The following is a 21723-nucleotide window of genomic DNA, read 5'->3' on the forward strand; positions in this document are numbered from 1 at the left end:
GGAGAGAAAACCAATTCTTACTCCAACTAAGTTTGGAACAACCTCTCATCAGACTTCCACCCAAAGAGATCAGTCTAGTTGTCAACCTGTTCAAGTCTCAGTAGTTACTCCAACACCAGTTCCTTTAGCAAACCCAGAAAGATTTTCAGGAGATAGTAACATATACACTACTTTCATTAGTCAATGTCAATTGCATTTTATGTGTAAACCTCAGGTTTTTAACACTGATTCAGCCAAGATAGCTTTCATAATTTCTTACCTTGGAGGAGTGGCTGCAGACTGGGCTATGCCATTGGTTGATAACAATGATCCTTTGCTTCACAATTTACAAGAATTTAAATTAGTCATGTCCAAATTATTTGCCAAACACACTTTTATACAAGCATCAGATAATGAGCTTCTGAGTTTACGTCAAGGAACAAAGGACCTTATTTCTTATATAACCACTTTCAATAGACTTCTTACTGAGACTCTTTGGCCTGAGGAGAAACGAATATCTTTGTTTTATAGGGGTCTCAAAGACGATCTGAAGGATTCCCTTGCACATATTGTCAATTTTTTTTTTTTTAACATTTATATAGCGCATCTGTCACCTGGCAGGTATCCTGGCGCTGAGAGATTACTCCTAAAATGAAAAATAACGAGAGACTAGGAACGGGTAACGGTGAGGGATTTAGGGGAAGAGCCAAGTTTTAATCCTCTTTCTAAAAGGAAGGAGTTGTGAAATTTGGCGGATATCGACCGGCAAGCTGTTCCAGAGTTTAGCGGCGGCCACTCTGAAGGATCTTCCCCCCGTCCTTACCTTATTGAATCTGGGTACCATGACAAGGCAGGCTGAGGCGGATCGGAGAGTTCTGGTGGGAGTGTACCAGGAAAACATTTTTTGTAGGGGTCTGGGGCCAGTTCCGTGTAGTGCTTTAAAAACCAGGCAGAGTGCTTTAAAAGCTATTCGCTGCTTCAGAGGGAGCCAGTGTAGCTCGGCTAAGGCTGCTGTGGCCGAGGATCTCCTGGTCCATCCGAGGGCAAGTTTGGCTGCGGCCGACTGGACTCTTTGGAGTCTGTCCAGTAGAACAGCTGGGGACTCGAGCAAAAGTGCATTGCAATAGTCAGGACTAAGGATAGTGCACCTGACTATTAATGCTCGTGCCTGTGCGGGAAGTAGTGGCATAATTTTGCGTAAAGAGCGCAATAGGGCTGAGCAGGTGGAGACTGTTTTGATTACCTGCGTTTCCATGCTGAGTTTGTTATTTAACATGACACCCAGATTGCGGACCCTAGTGACCGGCAGTGGTTTTTCTGGGGTTTCCGGGGGCCAGAATTCCGGGGGAAATAGGCGAGGAATCCGGCTCCCATCGCAGAACAATACCTCTGTTTTAGAGGAATTAAATTGCAAAGAATTTTTGTGCAGCCAGCCAGCTGTGTCTCTCAGGCAGTCGTGGAACGATTCCATGGGAATTGATTCTTCCCCCTCCCAGGAAAGGATAAGCTGGGTGTCGTCCGCATAGTTTATAGTTTTCAGTCTGTGGGATTTAATCAAAGTAACTAATGGTTTCAAATAAACATTAAAAAGGATCGGGCTGATGGACGAGCCCTGGGGCACCCCGTGAGGTACCGGGGAAAAGGCGGATTGAAAAGGGGGGAGGGACACAGCCTGTTTCCTATCTCGCAGGTATGAGTGGAACCAAACCAAGGCGGTGCCGTCGACCCCTGCCTCTTTGAGTCTTTTTAGCAGAATCGCATGGTTGACTGTATCGAACGCGGCAGACAGGTCCAATAAGATCAAGGCCACTGCGTGGCCCCTGTCTGCACACATACGAAGTTCTTCCATGGCTGTAAGTACCGCTGTTTCGGTGCCATGGGTTGGGCGAAATCCAAACTGGAAGTTGTCCAGAATGTGATTCTGCTCCAGATGAGTCGATAGACAGGAGCTAACCCAGAGTTCCACAACTTTCACCGGGAAGGGTAGGAGCGATATAGGCCGAAAGTTGGATAAACACTCAGGGTTCAGTGAGGGCTTCTTCAGCAGTGGGGTGATAAGTGCTTGCTTCCAGGGGGTAGGGACAAATCCGCAATGCAAAGATTGGTTGCAGATCCTGCGGAGGGTGCTGAAGAGTTCAGTTCCGCACACTTTCCATGTTTTTGGGGGCAGCGGGTCGAGGGGGGACCCAGAGGTGATTCCGTGTGCCATTCTCTCGAAGTCTGCTTCCAACATAAGAGGGAGAACTTGCAGACATTCCCTGGGTAGGTGTCCTGGGCTCAACGGACACCCGGGGGCGTAGAAATTATCTTGCGAAGGGGTGGTATTTAGTTTGTTCATGATGGTCTCGATTTTGTCCTTAAAAAACAGTGCGAGATTATCGCAGAGTATCTGTGTAGGAGGGATGGTTTTTTTGGCACAGTCGGGGTGGATAAGGTTGTTGAGAATCTGGAAGATGCTTTTGGGGCTATTTGCGGCATTGACTATGGTAGAGCAGTAGTAGGTGGCTTTGCTCTCAGCGATGGCAGATTTATATTCCAGGAGCTTATTTTTCCAGATAGTTTTATTTATGTCGCGATAGCCATGTCTCCACTTCCTCTCAGCCTGTTTACAGGCTAATTTGAGGGTTTTCAGGGAATCGCTAAACCATGGGGCAGATGCTCTGCCTTTAGGTTTGCATCTTTTTAATGGAGCTAGGGATTCCGTAGTGATTTGCTAGATGATTTTAAGGAATTTCAAGATCTAGTGGTAAAGCTGGATCCTAGATTAGGAGAACGGAGGAATGAGAAACCGAGAAATGATTTTAGAAATCCTCAACATAGAGTAAAGTAAAGTCCACATTTGTAAAGCGCACAATCACCCGTAAGGGTCTCTAGGCGCTGGGGGCCGTCGGGAAGATTAAGCGAGCTATTGCCCAGAGTCACATGGTGCTGGGCTAACCTGCCGCCGGAGCCGGGGATCGAACCGTGGTCCCCATATTCCAGCGTCAGTCGCCCTGGCCGCGGCGCCACACCTCTTCCACTAGACAAGAAAGAGATTGATGAAAAGCATTCTTTGGTTGATAAAACTCAAATTGGTGGAATCAGGGGACCCTTGACTCCAGAAGAAAAAGAACGTAGACGTAAGGGTAATCTATGTATTGCGGTAAATCAGGGCATTTTGCTAGAGATTGTACTGTAAAAACAATTTAAAAAAAAGCTTTGGTGATTGAGACCATTCCTCAAACACAGTCGGAAAACTAGGAATCGCGAAGAAAGTTGAGATCGTTTCTTCGAGTGATCCTTTTTTCATGATCTCTCAGTATGCTACTAATGTAACCTCACTCATTCCTAAACATTTTACAATTCAAATGGTTTTTATTTTAACCACATTACAAAGGCATAGTACTCCAGTACTTTTAGACTCAGGAGCCACAGGGAATTTCTTCGATTTGGAATTAGCTCGAAAACTAAATTTGAAATTTATTCCTAAGAAAGAACCTGAGCCGGTAAGAGCTGTTGATGGATCAGTTTTAACTTCAGGTCTAATTCGATTTAATACAGAGCCTTTGACCATAGTAACAGACAATGGTCACGCAGAGAAAACAATTTTTGACACACCTACCTTTGGAGTTATTTTAGGAATTCCTTGGTTGGAGTTACATAATCCTAAAATTGATTGGATTAGGAGAACTGTTACCTTGGAATCCGCTTATTGTAAATTACATTGTTATCAGGAAATTAAGGATCCAGTTATGCCGCTTTTTTGTGCAACCCTGAAATCTGAAATTAGTTGTCTACCAAAAGAGTATCAGAATTTTGCAAAAGTTTTTCACCCTGTTGAAGCTACCAAACTTCCACCTCATAGAGTCTATGATTGTCGGATTGACTTAGTTCCAGGAGCTGTTTTACCTTGTAGTAGAGTTTATGCTTTGACAGAACCTGAGAATGACTACTTAAGGAAATATTTGGATGAACTTTTAGATCTAGGTTTCATCCGTCATTCAACCTCGCCCGTTTCGTCGCCACTTTTCTTCGTTGCGAAGAAGACGGGGGATTTGAGGGCGTGCATTGATTATCGCGCTGTCAACAAAGCAACCATCAAGAATAGGTACCCTTTGCCTTTAATTCCAGTGTTACTTAATCAAATAAAAGGCTCCAGTATTTACACCAAACTGGATCTCAGGGGAGCATATCATTTGATACGAGTTAAAGAAGGCAATGAGTGGAAGACAGCTTTTCGCACGAAGTTTGGTCTTTTTGAGTATACTGTCATGCCGTTTGGCCTTTGTAATGCTCCCGCAGCTTTTCAATATTTTATCAATGAGGTGCTACACGATTTGTTGGATGTTTGTTGTATAGTATATATTGATGACATTTTGATCTATTCAAAGAGTACCAAAGAGCATGTGCAACATGTTCAGTCAGTTCTACAGAGATTGAGGGATCATTCTTTATTTGCAAAATTAGAGAAATGTGTATTCAATGCCACCAAGGTGGAATTTCTGGGTTACTGTTTGTCTCCTGAGGGTATTCATATGGATCCCAAGAAGGTAGAAGCAATTTTAACTTGGCCAATTCCAACATCCATTAAAGACACTCAAAGGATTTTGGGGTTTGCCAATTTTTATCGACGTTTTATTTCTAAATTCTCTGAAATAGTTACTCCGATCACTCAGTTGTTAAAGAAAGGGAAAAAAATTCTTGGAATGAGGAGGCGAACCTGGCTTTTTCTTTGTTGAAGAAGGCTTTTACCACCACACCTTTCTTGGTTCATCCTGATCCAGATAGACCTTTTTATGTGGAAGCAGATGCTTCGCAAACGGCCATAGGAGGTGTTTTGCTTCAGAAAGACCCTGAAAATTGTCATTTTCATCCGATAGCTTTTTATTCAAGGAAGTTATTGTTAGCTGAACAGAATTATACCATTGCTAAACGAGAACTTTTAGCTATTAAAGATGTGTTTCAGGAATGGAGACATCATCTCTTAGGGGCAAAACATACAATCACAGTGTACTCAGATCACAAGAACCTGATATTGTATTCTACTGTGAAGGCTTTCACTCCTAGACAAATGAGGTGGTTGCAATTTTTTAGTGAATTTGATTTTTTAATCACTTATCGGCCTGGAAACAAGCAGTTGTTGTCTGACACACTCTCGCGATTAGTTTGTGAAAGAAATTCCAATGTGAATAAAGAACCACCAAGTATCCTTCCAAAAGAGAAAATAGCAGCAGAAATTCATTCAGAAAGTTTCTTAGATTTAATTAAGAAAGAATTAAAGATTTGTAGTTCTCAAGAATGGTTATCTAAGGAAGGAAATTCAATTTAGAGAGGGTCTATTCTTTCATAATCATAAAATATTCGTTCCCACAAGAGATTTACAAATTAAGGTGATGCAATGGAATCATGATTTGGCAATTGCTGCACATCCAGGAATTAACAAGACCTTGGAGTTGTGCCAGCGTAATTTTTGGTGGAACAAAATGGTTCCTGCTATTCAGCAGTTTGTTAAAGCTTGTCCAGTTTGTTCTCGTCAGAAGGCCTTACATTCAGCTCCAATGGGGTTACTTCAACCTATGGCAATACCCCCGCAGCCTTGGCATACAATCAGTTTAGATATTATTACGGATCTCCCTAAATCTAATGGGTATACAACAGTCCTGGTTGTGGTGGATTTGTTATCTAAGATGGGACATTTTATTCCTTTGCAAAAAATTCCAACCGCAGCAGAATTTAGTACAGTATTTCTATCTACCATTGTCAAGCTTCACGGTTTACCCACTAAGATAATTTCAGATAGAGATCCTCAATTTGTATCAAGGTTTTGGTCACAACTTAGTAAACAACTGGGTATCGAGTTGGCCTCGTCATCCTCTTTTCATCCACAGACAGATGGTCAAAGTGAAAAGGTTTATCAACATGTAGAACAAGGTTTACGTTGTCTTTTAGCAACTTCATCTAGTCATTGGGATGAAGTCTTACCTTGGGCAGAATTTTCTTATAATAACACTACACATTCAGCTTTAGGTTGTTCTCCATTTTATTTTCTTACTGGACAACACCCTAGAAGATCTCTTCCCATTCTTCTACCAGATGAGCAACAAACTATGCCTGTAGTCTCAGATAGGTTAACATCTCTGTTAGACATTCAAGAAAAGGCAAGAAAACAGTGGATTAAGAGTAAAGAAACTATGAAGAGCACTGCAGATTCTCATCGAAAACCTTCGCCTTTATATCAGAGGGGTCAGTTGGTTTGGTTATCCACAAGAAATATTCAGTTAGAAGGTCCTAGAAAGTTAAAACCAAGATTTTTAGGTCCCTTTGAAGTTGAGAAAATTTTGAATCCAGTGTCTGTGAAATTAAAATTACCTGATGATTATGCCATACACCCTGTATTTCATGTATACCTTTTGAAACCCTTTGAACCCTCCACTCGACCTGATAATCCACCTCCTTCAGTGATTATAGGGGATCATATAGAGTATGAGGTAAAAGCTATTCTTGATTCAAAAAGAGTGAGAGGAACTTTGTTCTATTTAGTTGATTGGAAAGGTTACGATCCTTCAGAGCGATCTTGGGAACCTGAAAAGAATGTTCATGCCTCAAGACTCATTAGGTCCTTTCATGCTTTACATCCAGACAAACCAAGACCTGTGAGACGACCTTTGGGGGGGAGAACTGTTAGGGGTGTTCCCACAGCAACTGGTCTGCCCACGTAATCCTGAGGTACATTGGCTCGCTAAGTTTCTAATTTTCTATTGTTAAAATGTAGAAACAACTTTGTAATTCTCTGTTATTAGTTTTAAATTGGAAACTTGAGCCATTTCTGTTTGTTGTACAATGTTATAGTAGATTTGTGTAGATTTGCCTCAGCCAATGCTTGTTTGTTTGTTGCTTGAAGACATGTAAATCGTGTCTCAGTGCGAGATAACTAAGAGACTGACTCGCGCAGCTTCTCGTGTGCGGAGGCTATAAAGGACATTCTTGTTAACGGCTCTTCGCTTCGTCTGATGTTGACGTGACGAGGAGCGCTTCAGTTGCCGAACCGCCCGAGATCTAGAAAACCTGAAAACCCTTTCTTTTTCCCATTCAAATCGCTCGAGACTTTCAAGCAGTCCCGCGACAGATTCCTGTCACTTTGATTAAATATTATTCCCTTAAATAACCTCAGTTTGGTCACGAAGAAGTGTTCGAGGACTCGTGAAGAGAAACGCACGCAGACGACAGAGGCTGCATTCCCTACGCGGCGTTTCATTTATCGGAGCTTCCTTCCTCACCCGACTTGAATTCATCTCGTAAAGGACAGTAAGATTTATGACTTTTCAACAGAAGAAATTATCTTCTTGAGACAGCGCAGGAGTGCGCTTATTTTACGAACAGTTTAGTATCGCTTGACAGATTTAAATCTTGGTTTAGGACTGAAGACAGAAAACAAATAAGCCTTGGTAAAACCAAATGGTTTAGTCTGTTCAGATTATTTAATAAATTCTATAAGAGGATTTTAGGCTTAAATGTTAAATGATAAGAAATGTTAAAAGTGTAAGTTGGGAGTTAAATTCAAAATTATTATTGAGCTAACAAGTTAAGGAGTTGGATGCAGTTTGTCTCTTTCTGCTTTCTTTATAACTACAGACTCCCAATTGAGTAGATGAAGACTGGGACCTACAGGTATGAAAAAACTGCATGAGTTAGGAGTTGAATTAATCTAATAAGATTAACCTACTAATTTTCAAGTTATCAAAATCTTTATTAAGTTATTAAATTTTATTTAAAGGAGTCAGAAAAGCTAATCAGCAACGTTAGACTCAAGTCTCAGCAAGTGTGAACAAAGGCTGTTCATTTCAATGGTCAGTATATAGTAGTGCTTAAAAACATATTGTTAAGGATTGTTTAAAGAAATAGAATTGTTAATTAATTTATTGTATAACAGGATTACGTGAGTCCAGTTTGCGAAGGAATAATTAACGGCCTGGAACACTACCAAGAGAGACATCAACAGGAAGCAGATTGATTTGTTGTTTGTTTCTCTCTCCACTTCCCCTTTCCCTTGAGGACTAGTAAACATAGTCAGAGTAGTAACATTCCTGATTGTGTTGGTAAATCCTTGAGGGAGCTGGGAGTTTGCGTCTTCAAGAGGAAACGTCTGAAGTTATCTTCGTTGCAACTCAACACGGACAGTGAATCAAATAACCCAATCATGGAATAAACAATCACTACATTAATTTAATATAGGGAGTACTTGCACGGTGGCACTGATTAGCAGTGGCACAGTGCCCAAAGCAAAAATCCAGCAAAAACATATTCTATTCTATTCTATTCTATGGATTTGGTAAAGCGCAAAACAGCTGCCCCAGCAAAGAGGCGTCCCGGCGCTAATGAGGCCCACAGACCCCAGCCTAAGCTAGGAAGAGAGGGAAAAGAGAGGGTGGGTTAGAGAGAGGGGAACACGTGTGTCTTAATGGACTTACGGAAGGTGGGGAGGCTTTCTATGCAGCGGATATTTAGAGGGAGAGCATTCCAAAGCTTTGCTCCCATGACCCTAAAGGAGCGGCCGCCAATGCGGCAAAGCTTTGTGCGGGTAATGCTCAAAAGAAGCTGGCTGGAGGATCGTAGATCACGTCGTGGAACATAAGGAGTGAGGAGAGGTCGTAGGAGTATAGGGCTTCCGAGTTTGAAAGTCATGATAAGGGTTTTGAAGTGGATCCTGGAGTTAACGGGTAGCCAGTGCAGTTTACGAATAGTGGCTCTAACCGAGCATCTACGGGGAAGGCCGACTAATGCTCTTGCCGCAGCGTTTTGCACGCGCTGCAGTCGTGCTATTTCTCCTTTGTTAGCACCTAGGAGGAGGACATTGGCGTAGTCTAAGCGAGAAAGGATTGTCGCTTGGATGACAAGTTGGCGAACTTTAGCATCAAAAAAGCCAAGTATAGGGCTGAGACTCCTCAACAGACCAACACACGTGGCAGCCACTTTCTTGGTGTGTGTCTGATAGCTAAGTGAGGCATCCATCCAGACTCCTAGATTTTTTACAAGGAACTTGGGAGGAGGAATGGGGCCTAAGGATGAAGGCCACCAGTGCTCATTCCAATGGCAGGTGTTTTTACCAAGGAGCAGCACTTCTGTTTTTCCGGCGTTAAGCTGTAAATAGTTATCCGTCATCCATTGGGCCACTGCCGCAAGACTATCCCTGAATCTAGAGGCCAAGATGGAAGGGCCTTCCGTGAGAGTGATGGCCAGCTGTGTGTCGTCAGCGTAGGACACCAGCATCAGGCCCCACTCTTTGGCCACTGCTGCAAGTGGCTTCACGTAAAGGTTGAAGAGGGAGGGGCTCAAAGCAGAGCCCTGTGGAACTCCCTGTGCAATCGGATGGGGTTTGGATAGGAATGGAGGGGCTGACACCCAGAAGGATCTGTCTTTGAGGAAGGAGCAGAACCATGTCAAAGCAAGGCCGGAGACTGCGACCATCTCCAGACGCTTAAGAAGAATGTCGTGAGATACCGTGTCAAAGGCCGCTCTGAGATCAAGAAGAATCAGCGCAGCACTTTGACCGGAATCTAAGATCGTCCGGAGATGTTCGGAAGTAGCCAGGAGGGCAGACTCCGTACTGTGGCCTGGTCTGAACCCATTTTGAGATGGGTCCAGGATGTTATTCTGGTCCATGTGTTGGGACAGGACGCTATTAACATGGGCCTCTGCAAGCTTAGACAGCTATGGAAGCAGAGATATGGGTCGAAAATTCTCTGGTTTGGATGGATCTAAAGTGGGTTTTTTGATGATGGGTGATACCCAAGCTTGTTTCCAGGCCGTCGGGACACTAGCAGAGGAAAAGGAAAGGTTGAGTATGGCAGCTAAGGAAGGCAAAAAAAAGTTGAGTGAGTCAATGAAATGAGTGGGGCTCATGGGTTCTGCAGGGGAACCGGATTTAACTTTCCTGCACAGTTTGGTAAGATCGTCATAAGAGATTTCTGGGATGTGAGTCAAGAGGGCGCAATTAGGGGTGAGATTGGTAAGGTTGGTAGGATTGGGGGAGTGCTGTGGGAATGAACTGTAGATTTTTTGAACTTTCTCTATAAAGTATGTGGCAAGATCCTCACATTGCTGCGCGGACGAAATGCTGGGGGAAGGAGACCTACTGCTCTGGAGTACTTGAACCAGATTGAAAACTATTTTGGCAGGATTAGGACTCGAGTTGATTTTGTCTGCGTAGAAGGTAGCTTGTGCGGCACAAATGGCTTTATAGTACATTTTTAGAGTCGATAAATAGTTGATTTTATCCCCAGTGTTGTATTCTCTTCTCCAGATACGCTCGGCTTTTTTACATTCCTTGCGCATGGATTTAAGGGTATCATTGTACCATGGCATGGAGGGTGAGGTGCGCCCTTTACCCCATTTAGCTGGAATAAGAGCGTCTAGTCCTCTAGTGATCCAATCGTTAAGCGCGCCATAGGTCGTATTAATGTCCTGGTTGGCCTCTCGATGGAAATCACCAAGGGTGACGTAAAGGTCACTGGTTGATAATTTGTGCCATGGTCTTTTAAGGCGGCAGGTTGGTTTGGTTTTATACGCTAAACCATTGACCAGTATAGTTAGTTTAATGGGATAGTGGTCCGTCCATCCCATTGGAACAGGCATCTCAGTTTTAACCTCCTGGATGTTAGTAAACACCGGGTCTAAAGTATGTCCGGCAGAATGTGTTGGGGCCTGAATTAGGGAGTTAAGTTGTAAGGTAGATAGATCTGCAAGGAAGTTTTTAATAATGGAATCGCTAGGTACATCAAGATGGAGATTGAGGTCGCCTAGTATAGTAAAATTTGCAGATTTAGTCACCAGAGAGTTTGTTGCCTCAAGGAGGGCTTCGATAAATCTTGAGGCAGGACCAGGTGGGCGATAGATATAAAGGCCCGACAGGGCAAAGTGTGGGCTAGTTGTAATTTTAAAACGGGCACATTCACAGCCGGGGAGATCTTCCTTGGTGAATGAGCAAGAAAATAGTTTTTTGTAAATTACAGCGATGCCTCCCCCTCTAGCATCTCGATTTAAAGTCAACATATGGTAGTCGTCTCTTGGGAGCTGCTTTCTGCTCGTGTTGCTGCTTGCTTACGGACTCTGTGGCGCAAGAACTATAAGGATGTCGTTCCAATTTCACCTCTCACGGCCCCCGCTCCGCGGGAGCCGTTCGTGCTACAGTCTGCGTGGGAGGCAGTTTACAGGCTGAACTTTGTGCTCTAAAGCCCACTCGGGACTGCGAGGACCAGCAGCCACAGCTGCGCTGACAAGCCGCAGCTGGTCCTCTTCCCGACAGCGCCCCTCACCTGATAATTACCGGAGTGGGATTTCATATCCTCAGATTCTCTTGGGAGCTGCTTTCTGCTCGTGTTGCTGCTTGCTTACGGACTCTGTGGCGCAAGAACTATAAGGCTGCCGTTCCAATTTCACCTCTCACGGCCCCCGCTCCGCGGGCGCCGTTCGTGCTACAGTCTGCGTGGGAGGCAGTTTACAGGCTGAACTTTGTGCTCTAAAGCTCACTCGGGACTGCGAGGACCAGCAGCCACAGCGGCGCTGACAAGCCGCAGCTGGTCCTCTTCCCGACAGCGCCCCTCACCTGATAATTACCGGAGTGGGATTTCATATCCTCCGATTCTCTTGGGAGCGGCTTTCTGCTCGTGTTGCTGCTTGCTTACGGACTCTGTGGCGCAAGAACTATAAGGCTGCCGTTCCAATTTCACCTCTCACGGCCCCCGCTCCGCGGGGGCCGTTCGTGCTACAGTCTGCGTGGGAGGCAGTTTACAGGCTGAACTTTGTGCTGTAAAGCCCACTCGGGACTGCGAGGACCAGCAGCCACAGCGGCGCTGACAAGCCGCAGCTGGTCCTCTTCCCGACAGCGCCCCTCACCTGATAATTACCGGAGTGGGATTTCATATCCTCCGATTCTCTTGGGAGCTGCTTTCTGCTCGTGTTGCTGCTTGCTTACGGACTCTGTGGTGCAAGAACTATAAGGCTGCCGTTCCAATTTCACCTCTCACGGCCCCCGCTCCGCGGGAGCCGTTCGTGCTACAGTCTGCGTGGGAGGCAGTTTACAGGCTGAACTTTGTGCTCTAAAGCCCACTCGGGACTGCGAGGACCAGCAGCCACAGCGGCGCTGACAAGCCGCAGCTGGTCCTCTTCCCGACAGCGCCCCTCACCTGATAATTACCGGAGTGGGATTTCATATCCTCCGATTCTCTTGGGAGCTGCTTTCTGCTCGTGTTGCTGCTTGCTTACGGACTCTGTGGCGCAAGAACTATAAGGCTGCCGTTCCAATTTCACCTCTCACGGCCCCCGCTCCGCGGGCGCCGTTCGTGCTACAGTCTGCGTGGGAGGCAGTTTACAGGCTGAACTTTGTGCTCTAAAGCCCACTCGGGACTGCGAGGACCAGCAGCCACAGCGGCGCTGACAAGCCGCAGCTGGTCCTCTTCCAGACATCACCGCTCTCTATTTATACTCTAGCCTGAGCGCGCACGCGGGACTCGTGCGGGTCAAAGCGCGGGGCGAAGCCCGGGCAAAGGGCAGGCCCTCAGAGGCTGAAGTAGGCTGTGCTGTGCCCACCTCTCTTTAAAGCATTGTATACATATTATAAGTTATCGTTAGGCTCGTAATCTGATTTATTGTGAACCGCCACCTTTGTAATACGTTTGCAACTCCCTAGAGCTTTTGTTTAAAATGACGGCCAAAAAACTTAGGTCTGGTAGAGTCTTGGTTGGAAAGTCGTGTTCCAAAACAAAATCTAATCCCCTTCGTAATAAGGATAATCATGCAACACAACTTAAAGGTACCTGTCAGTTATTTAATCTCTGGGAACGGGGGAAAACTAGAGCGTCCAATATCGAATCTGCCCACTCCACTTTGGTAAAAGTTACACCTTCTCCAACGGGATTGAATATTATGGGTTCAGGGTATGAAAAAAGTATGGAGAAGGAAGTAATCAATGTAGCTGCAGTACGAGAAGTTTTTGACCATATGGAAAATTATGTCTCTCCCACCCTGAAAAATTCAGAAAATAAAAATACCCATACCTCTTTCACTTTACAAATTCCCTCTGAAGCTAGCCTCCAAGCTGTGGGAGTACGGGAGCAAATCTCTTTTTCTAAAATCTGTGAGCCCCCTTCTGAAAAATATGAACCAATCCCTCTTTCCTCTAGTGAACTGCATAATAATGATTTAGCTCTCTGACTCGGATTTGGAAGTCTGTAAGAGATATATCGAGGTCGATACTGATAAAATCAGGGAGTTTGTAAAAACACCAATAACATCAGTGCCACCTGTTCTCCATCTTTATAACAGTACTCCCTCGAATATCTCCCAGTCACACATCTCAATGAGCCCTACCCTCAACATAACAGGTATTGATTCTTTGCCTCCGCCTAGGGTGGATAAACCAGTTTCTGACTGTTTATCCTCTCTAGAACATTTGCTCTCTTCCATTTTAGTACTACTGGAGAAATGTGTTGGGGGTTCCGATTGTGTAATAGATACAGTAACTCAAATATTAAAGGTTTTATTACATGGTAAACTAGAGAAGGAACTTGGCTCAAACTTAGAGGTGGTTGCAGAAGACTCTTTAGAGCAGAAAACTGTTTGGTCAAAGACTGGGTTCCCTAATACTTTCCATTCTCTTAATGACAGGGAACAATCATTCCGCTGTTTGAAACCCCTCACCTCTAACTGTGCAGTAGTTATGGTCCCAAGAGTGGAGGAGTTACAAGAAAGGGTGTTAAAGGATGATTATAGTTCCACCCCGACTAATAATGGACCCATATGTAACAGACCTTAAGGAAGATAAAGAACTTTTTCCTATCTTCAACAAACAGCAGGATGTGGGTGATAAGGAGGTTCCTGAATCAGATGGAGTTAGAAATAAGGAGAATTTAGGGAAAGTTAAAAAGTTCGGAGCTAAAAAGAGGCGATTAATCAGAAGAATTGAAAAAAATAGACGGCGGAAAATTCGTTGGAAGGAAAATTCGGAAACAGTTTGTAATCATGAATTACATCAGATCTCCTCTATGGCACAAAAAGATGAAAGTAAGAATGAAAAAATGGCGGAGGAGATTTTTTCATCCACAACACAGAATTTGGTTCCCTTGCTATTGAATCCCCGCCCTCTTGAGGGGCCTTCTAATACTAAAGTGGTCTTGTTGAATTCTATGCCCCAAAAAAATGAGATCATCTCTATAAGTTCAGGATCCCCTAAGCTTAATCCTCTGGCCAGCCCCTTCTCCGTTAAAAGAGAAGCAGTAGCAGTTTGTCAAAAAAACCCTGACATCCCTATGGATGAGAGCGTTGATACTCTTATCCTAGATTTTCTTCCTTTATTTGATGCAGACTGCATCTTAAATAGATCACTGCTCCTTAAATATTTTCAGGAATCTGCAAATTTGAAATTATTACAAACCTCGGATATAGATTTAGTACGGATTTTGAAGATTGAGGGTGGTAGTTTAACGAGGGTAAGATTCTACTCGAAATTAGTGGTAAATCTTATTTTACAACGGTCTGAATACTTTCAGAGTAGAGGGATTGATGTGATGCCTTTTTGGGGGAATTTCTCCTTTGTCAAACCCTCTAAATCTCTAAGGCCTTTAAGATCTTCTATACCCCTCCTGAAGGCAGTACCTGGAAATAAAGAACAAGTTAGTGGTTTCGATGATCTTAAAATCCAACTATCAAAAGATCTTCGCTTTGTGTCTTATCCAAATCCATCTATATCCCTCCTTCAGGATAAGGTGGAAGATGAATCTCTCCGATGGAACTGGCTTCCTGGCGTTCTATCGAAGAAATTGTCAATTGTGTACCCCCCCAATCCTCATCTTTAGCGACAATATAATGTTACTATCCTGGAACTGTGCAGGGCTAAAGAATTGTCCGGAAAAAATTAAATTCCTTATGTCTCTAAAAGCCAGTATGATCTGTCTCCAGGAGACTTGGTGTTCCGAGAAACTTCAGTTAGGAAGGGATTATTTTGTTCTTGAGGGTCAAGCAGTTCCTTCCAGGACAGGACATGCTAAGGGGGGAATTGCCTGTCTCCTATTCACGGAGATAAAATGGAATTTCTCCCATTACCTGGATTCTAGTAACCTTTTTCAAGCTGTAACGCTGTTTAGTTATGATAATGTCAATGTATCTAAACCCCTGGTATTGATTAACGCATACATTCCCCCTGAAGCTAATTTTGACACAATTTTAAAAAGAGTTTTTGTTTACATTCAGAGTCTAAGGGAGAAATCTTTTCCCCCTAATATAATTTTAGTAGGGGATTTGAATTGTAAAATTTCTAATTTATGCATGAGTGTTTCGCGATAAAGATAAAGAAGAATCAAGTCATATCCCCCAAGCTACTCTTCCCGAGAAAATTAAAAAAAATAAGCGCGGGAAGATGCTTCTCAAAGAACTCTCTGAAATGGATGGGATTATAGCGAACGGAAGACTCCCCTCTGACTCTCCTGCAAATTTTACTCACAAATCTCATCAGGGAGAATCAATATTAGATTATGTGATAGTTGAGAACTCTTCCTTTTTCTTACTAAAGGATCTCAGGGTCATTGAAACGGTTTTTAGCGACCATAAATTACTTCTTTCTACCATGAATATAAATCCTCAGAAACCCGATCAATGGTCACTTAACAGTGACCATGTAAGCTTTGGAGTGAAATCAGGAAGATGCTATTGGAACCCTCAAGCTGAACAAAATCTGGAGAGCGTTCTCGACGCTGCAATTGATGATCTTGCCAAGTGGCAGGGTTCTGAAATAATGTGCTTCCAAGATTTTATGTCGTCAGTAATTTCAGTCGCTAAAAAACCAAACAAGAAAAGGTGCTTTTCAACTCCTTCTTGGCCACTACGTTCTATTAATATAGAAATAAATAAGCTTGTAAGGAAACAATACGTGCACAAATCAGCAGAAGGATCACGTAAAGTAAGCCTATTAAAAAGGAGGAAGAGGTTGCAGGTAAAATTACGGAAAGAAGGGGAGGATGTTATTTGGATAAAATTAAGAGAGGCAGCTTTTAAAGGGGATATGAGACAGTTTTGGTCGCTTATAGGTGAGGGGTGTGGATCCAGAACACGACCACTTCCTATCCCCATTGATGAACACACATGGGTGGACTATGTTACAACTCTTTATGCAATAAATGGAATGCCGTCTCCCTGTGTAGGTGTCAATGAAAAGGATCAGCTTCTGGTTCCCCTAACTGAAAATGATATTTCAATAGCCATAAGGGAAATGCGCTCATCTGGGGCAATGGGGCCGGATGAACTTCCAATTTCGGTTTTAAAACATAGCAGCGAAAAATGGAGCAAGTTGTTACGTCCAGTGTTCAATATTTGTTTCTGTAGCGGAAAGATTGTTCCCTCGTGGAAAGGAAGCATTTTAGTGCCCCTTTTTAAAAAGGGTGATCGATTAGCTCCCCAAAATTATCGCCAAATAGCCTTGTTAGACGCAATTGGAAAAGTTTTTGCTAGATGCCTTTTGAAACAAATTAATGATTGGGTAGACCAGGCAAATATTCTTCCCCTTGAACAGACGGGATTCCGAAGAAATCATGGTACCTTGGATAATCTAACTGCTCTCCAGGTAATAACGGATAAATATGTCAAGGTCAGAGGTGGGGGAGTCTATGCTGCCTTCATAGATTTCTCCACGGCCTTTGACAAAGTTGACCGTCCGCTATTGTGGAAGAAATTATTTGCTTTGGGTATGCCAGTCAGGCTATTAAATCTAGTTCAGGAGCTTCACTCTGAGACCTGGTGTAGAGTATTGTTGGGGGGGGGGGGGAAGAGGCCTATCCCAAGCAATTCCCACAGCCAATGGTCTTAAACAGGGTTGCTTATTAGCACCCTTATTATTTTCCCTTTATGTTTGTGATCTCCCCCTGACTCTTTCCCTGAGCGAAGGAATTGCCCCCACTCTAGGGGACAAACCGGTAGCATGTTTAATGTATGCAGATGACATACTTCTTCTTGACCTTACGCCGAAGGGTCTTAATAGTCGTCTGCATGCTTTGCAGTTATTTGCTGAATATCATCATTTGAAGATTAACATGTCTAAAAGCAAAGTAATGTGCTTCACGGGGAAGAAAAAACCAAAATTGTGTAATTTCAGTTGGTTTTTAGGGAATGAGAAATTGGAAGTTGTAAAATCTTATGTTTTTTTGGGGAAAATAGTATGTGGTAATTTGAGTGACAAGGCACATATAGATGGTAATATTAGGAAAGCCCTGACTCGGGGAAAGGGATTAAGCGCTCTTTATAAGACCACCGGCAGAAGACATTTTGCCATTCTCCTAGAGGCCTTTCGAGCAAAAATTCCTGCTTCCCTGCTCTATGGCACTGAGCTAATAGATCTGAGACAATGGGGCTTCTTGGACACTATTGAGGGTAGACTTTTGCGTTGTTTATTGTCGGTTAATAATGCATGTACAGTGGAAACCCTTAGACTTGAATTGGGCATACGAAGCAGTTGGGTTCAGGCCCTGGCAGGAGTAATACGCTGGGTTTTTCACCTAGCCAAGGGCACACCGGCTACATTAAGATGCCTAATTAAAAAAGAATTACTGGGTCCTATGAAAGAACATTCTTTACTTATAAAGAATTTTAGAAGGGCTGTTATGTTACTAGAATTGGACGAATCTTCGCTCTTTTTATTATCCTTGCATCAGCTAAAGCAGTCATTAAAACGGGCTACATGGGAGTTAAGTTTTAAGAGGGATAGAGATGTCCTTTGTACAAAGAAAGGTGTTACCGAGGTTGTTAATTCCTATTTATTTAAAAAGATACAACCCTATGCATCTTGGTCCCTCCCTCATGGCTTACGCCGTTTCTGGTTTCTCTTGAGATATGATCTTCTCCCTTTAAATAAACTATTAGCTAGATGGCATGGTTGTTCTGATAAATGCAATCTATGTAGCATGGATACCTCAATTCAGGATATTCCCCATATCCTTTTCATATGCCCCGCCCTAAGGGGCCACCGTCGAAAGTGGTTGAGACCTATATGCTTAAAGTTAAACATTTCTTCTGCAAAATCTCTACTGGACGCCATGTGCAATCCCCCTAATGAAATGTTCTGTTACAGAATTTTTAATTTTTTTAAATGTTTCCTAGATTTATATTAACAGATATGATCTTACCTTTTGTAATATTTGAAAGTACTATGTGGATTGGTCACTTTGTAAATGTTGTTGTAAATTTATGTTTTTTGTCCTTTTATATATGTGGATCTCGGTTGAGTTCCGAATCATATTCAAATAAAAATTGAATTGAATAGTCGTCTGGAAGCGTGAGGTTAGGTATGGCAGACGTGCCGTCACGTAGCCAAGTTTCACAGAGGAAAAGGATGTCCGGGTTCTCATCAAGTATGAGAGAGTTAACCTCAAGGTAATGTTTGGTGAGGGATCTGACATTGAGTTGAAGGATTGTGAGGGGGGTAGATTTAGACAAATCTTGTTCCTGTCGAACACGACGGGGGCTAGCTGTAGTAAAGAGGCAGGACTTACATTGGAGATGCGTGTGGCCAAGAGTACCTGTAATGTCAACACAGCTCCGCCCAGGGTTCAAGGCAATGAGGTATTCTCTATCGTAGTGAAGGGGTTCCTGAGGAATCCGGCCAGGGGGACTGGCGAGAGGCGATGACTTGGCGATGACTGGCGCAGACGGGCTTGCCTTAGGCGCGCAAACGGCGCGCCCGCTGCGCGTCCGGTGAGTACACATTTTTATCACAGGAGCGAAAATGGGCGGGGGGGGCGTGGCCTCAGAGTGGGCGTGGCCTCGCAGCACGCCGTCAATGGCGGCAGGTTTGTTTGTGGTTTGGCGATTCCGCTGCAGCGCTAGATCCGCTGCGCGGTCAGTTCAAGATGCAAGTCCTTTAAGGTGCCAGGGACAGAGTGAGTACAAGTTTCTAAAAACAACAAATTATTCGTGACACAAAGATTTAAAATGAAGCAGTACAGACTCCCGGCTTCCGCCTCAGGAGGGTATGTGTATCAAAACAGAGGAGGCAATCTGTCAAAAATGGAAGGGAGACTCACGCCAATGATGTCAGGTCTAACAGAGATCCACACCAATTTTAGAAAAATAAGCTTCTTTCAAGATTTATTTTAAGACCGAGAAATTTGCAAAAAGGTAATTACACTTTTCAAGAACAATACTTTCCATTTTAAAAAGTGGTCACTGCACTTTTCAGCTCAGCAATGTTAACCTACGGGAAGAAAACAAGAATGTGGTTTTGCAGGTAAGTATACAAATTACAGTCTTGGTTTTCACAATGAAGAATCAGCACCAGGCACGGTTCAGGTAAGTAGCAAATCTGCGCCTCCAGAGGCACAGGGGCGGGTGGGTGCAGGTTTAAATTTGGAATCTGGCGACAATGTTATTCAATGGAGACAGGTGGTAATCAAAAAGACACTGCTCACAGGTGAGTAACATGCTTTGGTAACCCAGTCTCCAGGAGTTACGGTAAGCACAGGTGGGGAGCACAAAGCAACACCAAACTTGCACCCTCCGTGGTACAGGGGCAGCCAGGTGTAGAGTGCCAGCACAGTGTCAGGCCTTCAAAGCAAACTAATGGGGGAGTTCAGTTTTGAAGAGAGGCTGGACGAATAAAATACACAGCTGCCCAGGTAAGTAGTGAGGCTAGGGGACAAAGGGACACTGTTGGTCACGCTCATCAATGCCCAGGCTTCGGGTGCAGGCATCTCCATAGGTGTTGGAAAAGTTTAACCGGGCAAGTCGTGGGGAGTCTTCGAGTTGAGGCTGCAGGCATCGAGGTGGAGTCTGTCAGGGGTCAGCTCACTCTGGACTCTTGTTTAGAAGAGCTGGGGAACCTTCACAGGACCGGTTGGCTACTTGGACTTGAGCGTCTGGTGCAGAGGTGGCTCCAGTGGTGGTTTCGCAGTTCCTCAGGGCAGAGTTCTTTTTTCTTTAAATTTGGTTTCTTTTGGACAGGTCCGCTGTCCACAGGAGACCTTTATCTTTGTCGAAGGCAGGCAGTACACCCAAAGTTTCGAAGTTGCTCGGTTGCAGGATGGGCCTTTTGGGGCAGGTTTGTTGAGGGCTGCAGACAGGCCGGTAGGCCAGGGGCCAAGTCAGTTGGCGTCTGTAGTCTTCTCTGTTGGTGCGATGCTGTAGTGTCTTGCTCTTCTTAGGTCATCAGGAATCTGATTTCAGGGTCCGGGGATGCCACCTAAATACCAGATTTAGGGGCATTACAGGGGAGTGACAGGTAGGGACCAATAAGTTTCTTACCTGGTGTGTCGACACCCACTAATATGCCACCCTCCTGTGGGAGGGTGGCACAGCCCTAGCCCTGATTAAGTCCCACTATCTTCAAGATAGTGGGCACTGAAAAATGAGCTTCACTTCGTCTCTAGCACCTGAGGGCTGGAGTTGGTGAAGGGGGGGCACCAATTTATTTATTTATTTTGAAAGTTTTATATAGCGCGAACAAGATCTTCGCAGATATCAGAGCGCTTTACAGAGGAGGGGAGCATATATACATAGATACATCAATAGTGTTAAAAGTACAGTGAGGTGATATCATAAACAATCAAGTAAGTCAATTTCAAAGTCGAACAAAAATGCAAAGGGTTCGAACAAGTAGTACAGATCAGTATCGAGTCTTTGAAGTTGATCCCCAGTAGTGGTTCAAGTGTATTTAGCCATGAGGATCGCTTTTACTTCTTTCTTGAAAAGTATGGTAGAGGGGATGAGCCTGGTTTCAGGGGGGAGTGAGTTCCAAATCCTGGGAGCCATTCCTGAGAGAGCGTTTATACGTTTTTTCTTTGCGGAATCTTTTAGGCTTTAGCAAAAGATTGTTTGTGCCTCTAGTGTTTCTGGAGCCTCCAGAAATCGTCAGCTTCTGAGCGAGGTATCTAGGTGAGCTCAGGGGGACAGCCTTGTGCGTCAAACAAGCGATTTTCAGGTGTATTCTGGCTTCAAAAGGCAGCCAGTTCAGGGATTTGAAGTCAGGGGAAATGTGTGAGTGTTTTTTTGATCCAGTGATAAGTCTCGCTGCAGCGTTTAAAGAGGCTCTTATGGGTGCCGTAGTAGCTAGGGGGAGACCGCAGAGGGCGGTGCTGCCATATTCTATTTGAGGTATGACTAGTGATTGTACAGCAGTTTGGAAGTCTTTGGCTGGCAGGAAGGGTTTAAGTTTCTTAAGGGTGTTGATTTGGTAGTTCGCTCCCTTAGTTGCTTTGTTGATGTGTTCCTGCATGCTGAGATTGGTGTCAAGTGTTATGCCCAAAGATTTCGCTGAGTCCACGATGGTGGGTTGAACATTGAGTGCCGTTAGGTGTTTAAGCCACATTTGTGCGGTAGTGATCTTTGCGGGAGGTGAAATCAGAAGGAACTCTGTTTTAAGGGCATTGAGTTTGAGATGATTAGCGGCCAGCCAGGATTGGGTGCTTCTGATCGTTGAGTTCAAGAGCGTGATGTATTTGGGTGATTGTAGTTTGAGATAAAGTTGGGTGTCATCAGCATACATGTGGAAGTGTACATTGGATTCTTGTAGCAAGGTGGTGAGAGGTTCCATAACTAGGTTGAACAAAGTTGGGGATAGGGAGGATCCTTGTGGTACGCCTAGCGATGCAGGTCTTGGCGCAGACATCAAGTTGTTGCTCTTGAATTTCTGCGACCGGTTATGCAGAAAGGACGTGAACCATTTGAGCACAGTTCCAGATAGGCCCATTCTTGTGTTTAATAGTTCGAGACTTTAACAGCGTTAGCAGGAAG

The sequence above is a fragment of the Lissotriton helveticus genome, chromosome 4_1 (assembly GCF_964261635.1).
Source record: "Lissotriton helveticus chromosome 4_1, aLisHel1.1, whole genome shotgun sequence".
In the NCBI taxonomy this organism is placed as follows: Eukaryota; Metazoa; Chordata; class Amphibia; order Caudata; family Salamandridae; genus Lissotriton; species Lissotriton helveticus.